The sequence below is a fragment of the Mandrillus leucophaeus genome, unplaced genomic scaffold, assembly GCF_000951045.1.
Source record: "Mandrillus leucophaeus isolate KB7577 unplaced genomic scaffold, Mleu.le_1.0 Scaffold761, whole genome shotgun sequence".
Taxonomy (NCBI): domain Eukaryota; kingdom Metazoa; phylum Chordata; class Mammalia; order Primates; family Cercopithecidae; genus Mandrillus; species Mandrillus leucophaeus.
In genome coordinates, this window is record NW_012108264.1 from 365,865 (window position 1) to 374,709 (window position 8,845).

Genomic DNA, 8,845 nt, shown 5'->3' on the forward strand with positions numbered 1-8,845 from the left:
TTCTGCTGCTGTAGCTCTGATCAACCCAACTTCTCACTGATGTCTTTGTTCCTTAGACATAGATCTTCTAATTACAATCAATTCATATTCATCTTCAGTAACCCAATATTTGTTGATCATCTATCATGTGCCAAGACTGTTCTATGAGTATGGGATAGAGCTCATTTCAGGAATCATTCTGTCTTTTTAAAATTTTGAAGTATCTCTTCTTGTCTTTTTTTGGATCCATTTTATGTTGAGATTGTCTATCTGTCTATATCTATCTATCTATCTATCTATCTATCTATCTATCTATCTATCTATCACCTCTAAGGAGAAACTCATTTATGAGGTCTTGATGGTGACCTCACTGTGGTTCCCATGTACTGACTTAGAACATGTATTTTTGAATTTGTGTGACTATTATTCATTTTTGTCTTTCTCCACAAACCCTCATTTCAACTGTAACCAATGTGTGAATATTTTAAAAGTCTAGATCCTTTGTACAACACATTTGCTCTCCTAAGCTGAATCCATGAATTTCAATTGGCTAAATGTCACTGTCTGGACATTTTTCTAGCTTCTCAAACTCAATGACTCACATCAAACCTGCCATTTTCTTCTAACAAACCAGCTTTTATTTTTTTAAAAATCTGCATTTAAAATTGTGTTTTAAATGAATAAAATCAGCATCGTCCAGCCATTCCATATTTTAGTTCTACTCCCATTTTTCCTGCACCCAGTGTCATGTCAATGAGTTGACAAATTGGATGAAAAGCATTTTGTAAACCAAACTCTTTCTTTCATTTGTCTGCTTATTTTCGATATGTCCAACCAACTAGTGACATGTATCATTAGACACTGACATTGGTGTGTGTTGTACTTTAAGTTTCTTTGGCAGTGGATCATTCTTTTTTCTTGCCGTTGTCTCAGGGAACTTCTCTGGGCTCCTTCTGTTTGAAATTTTGGGTCCCAACCACATTCTGCCTCAACACCACTTGCAATGGACTGAATCAAAGTGTCTGTGTTAAAGTCCTAACCCTTAAGATGATGGTATCAGGAGGTGAGGCCTTTGGGGGGTGATTGGTGCCCCATAAAAGAGGCCCTAGAAAGATCCCTTGCCTCTTCTACCATGTGAGGAAACTGCCAAAAGATGGACATCTATGAATAGGAAGCAGGTCCTCACCAGACACTGAATCTGTTGGTGATTTGATCTTGAACTTCCCAGTCTCTAGACTTGTGGGAAATAAATTTCTGTTGTTTATAAACCACCCAGTCTGTGACATTTTGTTATAGCAGCCTGAACAGTCTAAGACAGCCTAAAGCTTTGGTTTTGTGTGTCATTTCTTTCTTTGGTTGACTATTTCCTTTAGACCTTTTTCTGAGCTGCCATGTATCTATACTCCTCTTCCTGTTGCCCCAAGTTAGCCGTATTTCATTCCTACCCTTCCTACCACTCTCCTCTTCTATGTTTTTCTTCTTTTTTCATCATGAATCCAGCCGCATTTGACCTCCTTTTCCCTTGCTTTCCTCATTTACCATTCCCTTCCATCCTGTCTTATTCCTTCTATTCTCTGCCTGCCTTGGGTGGAGACTGAAACAATGCCATCACTCCCTTGGCCAAAATGAAACCAGCCCATAGAAGGCAGTTTTTGAGACAAATAAAAATGGATCCTCCTGGTCTTAAAGCTTGAAATTTACATTTGTCTTATCTGAATTCCTTCTTAGGAAACTGACTCTCAGGCCTCCCAGATGTTATTAAGGAAGTGAAACTCATCTTCCTTACATCTCCCTAATTCCTGTTTTACCAACTGACTGCCTGCTTTCTGTTGACCAACTCCTCTTTCTTACCCTCCTAATTCCTGTTTTCTCACACATACTACATTCCTTCTCTGCTATGTAAACCCCAAATTTTAGTTGGTTTGAGAGATGCTTTTCAGACTGATCTCCCATCTCTTCAGCTGAAGCACTTAAATAAAGCCTTCTTCTTTGGCAATACTTGTTGTGTCTGTGATTGGGTTTCTGTGCAGTGAGTAATGGGACCTAGACCAAATGGCTGGTGTTTTCATATCAAAAACATTCAATATCTCTCAATGCAAGAAAACATTTCTCATTCACATTTATGAACACTTCAACCATATTAGCCAAGTTTGTACTTTCAGGCTTAATATTTATTATTTTCCTACAAAGAGCCTTGTTCCATTTAACATAGGGGTCCTTGGTTTTTCCTAGTATTCCCTAACATGTCTGCATCCCTTTTCCCAATCTTCAATTCATATTGATTGCTAAACTTATAAAGTTATTTTATTTCTCCTAATAGATGGAAGTCCTACTCCTTATGCAAATTCATGTTTTCTTTAAGTCTTTTCTAGTACCCTTGATCAGAAAAGTATCCTTTGCAGCCTTCAAATTAGGAAAGAACTTTGTTTTTAGGTCAATTTTACTGTACTTAAAAGTTATTTGTATACATTTGTCCTACTCTGCCAGATTATACATTTAATGAAGGTTGAAGAATATTAGCTTTCAAATACTCATCCACGGACTAATGGGTACTTTACCATTCGAGGAGCTTAATGACATAAATCTACCATGTGAAAGAATGAGAAGATGAGTCACTGCAGTCTTAAACATGATTTCATTTGTTCTCCATTCATGTCATCATCTACTATGTAATTTTCTTCTTTAACCAGAGACATGTAGATTTCAGGCAAAGCTTGTACTTCGTTCTCTTCTGCCCCTTAAAACCTTCATTGTGCACCACAGACCTAGGGTGCCCATCTTTCCTTGAATTTCTGCTTTTCTGGATCTAGTTACAAGTGTGCAGGCTGCAGCCCGCCACTGTCCACTGGCTATGTGGGAATTTCCTGATATAATAGTCTGACCTGAAATGTCACCAAGGCAGGTTTGGGCTGGCTTCCAGCCCACTGCAAACAGCGGGGATAAACAGCAGTGTTCTGCTCAACACTTCACCAGTTAAGCTGTCATTAAAAGGGAAACACCTGCTACCCAGAGAGTCTTTATATTTCACTTTACCGCAGGGGTCTTCTCTGGACTTGTCAACTGATTGCTTTGGGGCTAAGCTGGAAAAAAATACATTATCTCTCCATGTAACTATCAAGTAAGAAGTGTCCTCTGTGTGATTAGACCCATCCACAAAACAGGCCCATGGAGAGTCTAGAAGCACATACTATACCTTAGAAAAGCAGAAATACACTATGTCTGCTGTTATATGGAAGATGAGAAGAGGAGCATACAAAATCATTGTGCAGTTAGAATCCTGCAGTCAGTTGGAGTCCCTGTTCCACAGCAGCTTCCTCTGTAATTCCAAAATTATTTGTTACAGAATAAAAGCAACATAAGGTGCTCGATCTGCAATCTTTTGAATTAGTATAGTTTGGGAGGTAGGAGGCACAAAGGTTCAAGTCCTAATTCTACATATCATTGCTTTACTTTGGGCAAAATTTTTAACTTTCCTAAGACTGCTTTATCAGTATAATGTGGTGGTGAGGCCAAGTAATCTTAGAATTTACTTATTTAGTTCCAGTAGTCTAAGATTCTGTGACTAGTTGACGCTTCTTGACTCTGTACTTAAGCAACCTAAAGTGCGAATTGGTAGCATTTTATAAGGCAGAGCATTTTCTCAAGATTTACAGTGAAATCTCTGTGGTTTGTGCTTACAGAGGGGGCAGTGAATAGTTTGAATTATGGGATACTTTTTCAGAAATGCCATCTTTATTACTTTCAAATGGGTGCAGTAAATATGCTGGGCTAAGAAAACGTTGCCAGGATGTTTTGCCAAATATAGATCTTTTTGTGAATGTATCAGAATGATATGTAATTAACTTTTATTGTTTATACATCAGTGTGAGCTTTTAAAGTGCTTAAAAACAGTTTGTTGCCTTAAATGGTTTTGTGAGTACCTTCATTGCCAGACTTTTATTTACATGATGCCCTATAAGATGGTTAATTTTATGTGTCAACTTGACTAGGCTAGGGAATGGCCAGACGGCTGTGAAAACATTATTTCTGGGTGTATCTGTGAGGGTATTTCTGGAAGAGATGAGCATTTGAATTGGTAGACTGAGTAAAGAAAATGGCCCTCACCAATGTGGGTGGGCATCATCTAACCTGTTAAAGGGCCTCAATAGAACAAAATGGCAGAGGAAGGGCGAGTTTACTCTATCTGTTTGAGCTGGGGCATCTGTCTTCTTCTGCTCTTGGACATCCGCATTCCTGGTTCTCAGGCTTTGGGACTTGGATTGAATTTCATCATTGACTTTCTTATTTCTCCATCTTGCAGGTGGCAGATAATGGAATTTTTCAGCCTCCATAACTGTTTGAGCTAGTTCCTACAATAAATCTCCCTTTATATATAATATATATCTATATCTTATTAGTCTGTTTCTCTGGAGAACTCCGACTCATTCATTCTATGTAAAATTTGTTGGTGCAAAGGTTAAAACTTACATTTTCTTATTATTAAAACTTCAAGATAAGTGATGTTTAGGATGTTTTGAATGATGATGAGTTGGGATTACAACATAGCCCTAGATACACATTTCTTTCAAGTAAGCATTCATCACTAAGCCTTGAAACCATGAAGTCTTTGCAGGCTTTGTCTTCACAGTCTTCACAGTTACCCCATTGTTTCAGAAGTTTTGCTTCCTCAGTTTGTTCTAGCCTGAGGTACAAGTTGATGCTGAAAAATAAAAGAGATTCTTTGAGGTTCAAGCTCTTTGACTCAGTGAGCCACTGGCTATCTCTCCTGCTCCTACCCTCTTACCCTTTGTCTTACATGTCCTAGTACCTAGTAGAACCTTAGACCCCTTCTTGTCTTACTGCCCCATTGGACCTGCTGACTCCAAGGCTCCTAAGTACAGTTCAGGAAATATCAGTTCCTATGGGGTAAAGCATCGCAGTTTAGGAAATGATAACTGATGGTCACTGACAACCAGGGTTCCCATCAAAGTCTTTAAATTCTCTATAAAGTCAGTAACTGTTGAATACCTGCCATGAATAAGCTATACAAAGATGAATAAGATACAGCCGCAGTCTCAGGAAACTTGTTTGCAACTTGGTAGAGGAGGCTAATTTCATCATAATTGTATTTCTAATTTCTAGGAGAGTGGATTTTTTTTTTGTCCTCAGGCTTTAATATCCACAGCACTATGCAGAAAGTATCACCTTCTCAGCACTGGTGCGGTCACCTTTTTCATTATGCTTACACTATGCCAAGGGAGAAGATGACATCAACACATTATTACTTGGCTTAATTGCAGCTTCCATAAAACAAATAATATGCACAATTATGTGAAACCACAAAGCAGCCTAATGACATATTGAAAATCCCAGAACAAGTGAATAGGGAGAAAGAATATGGAATTTTTTTCAAAACAAAAATTAAACTGAGTTTTTGGGGGTAGGTTGGGGTGGGTGAGGATTTTGGCCTAGGTCAGCATGAACTGATAGAACATGTGAAGGCAGAAAAAATAATGAACTAGGATCTTTCTACCATCCTCCATCAAGACGGAATCTTTGCTGACCTCTCCGTATTACTTCAATGCTTCTAATAGTGTTGGAAAGTAATAGCACAAAAGCTTGCTTTATCTGGTGATGGAGAAGCAAAGCCAGACCTGCTCTTTGTGTGGTGTGACCCAGGATACCTCAAAGCCAAGATGACTTCCAATAGTTCTTTCCCTTAACCCACAGCAACCAAAATTCCCACCATTAGAATTTTTATGTAGGTGCTTTCTAGAAATGTGTACTCTGTGGATAGATCAAGACCTTATTATTTATTTAGAAGTCTAATGTCTTGGGTAATGTCTTAGTCTGTTTTCCACTGCTATAACAGAATACTTGAGAGTGGGTAATTTATAATAAACAGAAACTTATTGGTCAAGGTTCCAGACGGTGGGAGGTCCAAGACCAAAAGCTGCATCTGGTGAGGGTCTTCTTGCTGTGTCATCCCGTGATGGAAGGGCAAAGAGAGGGCATGAAAACATGAAACGACTAAACTTGCTTTTATAACAAACTTACTCTTGCAATAAAGAACATATTCCTGCAGCAATGACATTAATCTATTAATGAGGTCAAAGCCCTCATGGTCTAATTACCTCTTAAAGGTCCAGTCTATCAATATTGTTGCGTTGGAGACTGTTTCCAACACATGCTTTGTTGGAACTTCCATATAGCAGAGCTTTGGTGATCTAGAGTCCATTAAGGATCACTTTGATCTAAGAGAGAGATATGAACTGGCAAAAAATAAGAAAGTGATGTGGTTTCATGAATGAAGTGTGGATGGCAGAAAAAGGAGAGAAAAACAAACTAGAGCTGCTCTAAAGACTCAGTGACTTTAGAAAAATGTGTCAAAGGCTTTGACCATTGAGGGGTGGAAGGGGCCATAGTCTCTGCCTTCTCTCTTCTTTACCCTTTTCTGATCAATATGTATGGCTGATGTTACTTAGCATTAAATGGTAATATGTCTTTTCATGCTTGCTTGTGGGATGGGGGCTGATGGTTTTGCTATGAGTCAAACCAGGCACCAAGAGATACTTCACTGGGATGGGTTAAATCCATGGATTTAAGATATCATTGAAATGAGTACCAGATTACCTAGGTTCTTGGCCTAGCTCTGCTGGGAATTACTGTGTGGCCACAGGCAAGTTTGTTTTTCTTTCTAGAGACCCATTTTCTTTAACCACACCATGCCAGGAATGGTGGAGAGAGGGACCATATAGGATTAGCTGCCTCAATTCTAATGGAACTTTATACCCTACTTTATAAAAGCAGAAAATGCTGTGGTATCTGAGAACTGGATCTTATATTCACCAGTATCTCAGAAATAAAATTCAATTTCAGCAGGAGATGGTTCTGAACACTCACATGCTACTTGGGGGGAATCTAATGCACATAAAAGCTGAGTACAAGACTGCAAATCCCCTTCCAAGCCTTCTTCACCTGCTGAATCATCTGCCAAAGTCTGGATATGTGGCTCTTGGGATATGTCCAGCCTTGCCTTGAGCTAGGCAGCAGGCATCCAGTCAGGGCAGAAGCTTGGATTTTAACATAGCAACTGGAGGCAAGTTACAGAAGCAATATGATTTTCTAAATTATTGGAATTTTCTAAATTATTGGAATTAGCTAGTCAAGCCTGGGAGTTAACAATCACTCAGAGGCTCACAAATCCTAATAACATCTGGCAAACTCCAACAGGGGCAGAAAGAAACACATACACATGCACATGCACACCCCCCTCGCCCCCCACATACCCAACAACAAGCAAATAAACAAAAAACAAACCCAAGGCATTCACATCCTTTTTTAGTATGACATCCTTAAGGTCACCATGTCAAGGGATGGGAGGAAATTAAAAGGAAACTTCTCAGAGGACAGTGCTTACAAGGACTCCTTTACTTATAGCTTGTTAATTTTCACAGTACAGTGGCCCTGGGTCGTGAATTAAAGAAACAGATGAAAAAAAATATTGCGCTTTAAACTATACTGGAGGCCCCTTGCATACTCCTGTGCCTTTTGATGAGAAACATTAAACATTTTTAATTTAGCACATCAATTTGAAAATCTAATTTTTTTTTAATGCTTTGTAGCAGCAGACGCGTTCACGGTGCTGTCACTACCATAGAAGAATTATGAGAAACTTGAACCGCAAAAAGTAAATTAGAAAAATCTCATTTCAGTTACTCTAAAAAGAGGGGAAATTAGATTTTGATTAAAATCACTCACACATACAATTTTAGGTAAACTAATTTAGCAAGACTGACTATATAATTTTTTTTCCTGCCAGTATGTCCTTTTAATACTGGCTGTGAGGTATTCGTACCCATAACCTTTCTTCCAACCAATGGATGAAAAAAAGAAACTCTAATAAAGTGGCCTCTTGACCACTGTGTCCAAGGCCTGGTAGGGAGAGATTAAAGTAGTGTATTTGTCAATATAATAGGCAGAAGCTGAGAATGAATTAAGACTCCTTGTACAAGTCTTTTTTAGCTGGCCCTTAGCTTTGGCTTTTCAACTATTTTTTTTTTTTTTTTTTAAGGTTTCAACTTGGAAAATTTTACTTTAAGGAATGATGTGTCAGCTAATGTAGGGGATTAATTGCATCATTAGTGCTGCATAATGTACAGTTCATGGCCAGAGGCCCCAGTCTGGGTGAGACAAATGCTGCCACCTTCAAGGTGGGATGGGAGCACAGCAACCGACAGTTCTCATTAATTAAAGGTAGACCCACGTCCTCTACAAGGGTGTTGCCAGTTGCAGTGAAACGATGCATAGAGATATGTTTTGTAAACCATAAAGTGTTACCCAAGACTGTAGTGTCAGTATTCTTGTGTCTGAGTTCAAATTACTGCCTTCCGGGGTCTGAGCTTGGTCCTCTGAAATCCCAGCATGGAATCTAGGTTTTAGTTATTAAGCATCTTGTACCAAACCTCATTTTGAAAATTGCATTGTTAATGAATTCAAAACTTTTAAATTAAGGCTGAAGGGCAAATAGTTAACTCTCTGTAAGAACAGGAATGGCTGGTGTATAGAGGATTGTGCCTATAACTGATCTCCCTCCCTACTGAGTAGAATACTTGGAGGAGCAGGTTTCCTTGAACTTGCCAGTGAGGTGTGATGAGACGTGCATGATGTAAAAAATATGGGAGTGACATGGTCAGTCTCTGTGTCCCCACTCAAATCTCATCTTGAATTGTAACCCCTATAACCCCCATGTGTCGAGGGTGGAACAGGTGGAGATAATTGAATCATGGGGGTGGGTGCCCCCATGCTGTTCTCATGATAGTGAGTTCTTTTTATATGGTTTTATAAGGGGATTCCCCATTGCTCGGCACGCATTCCATCCAGCCAC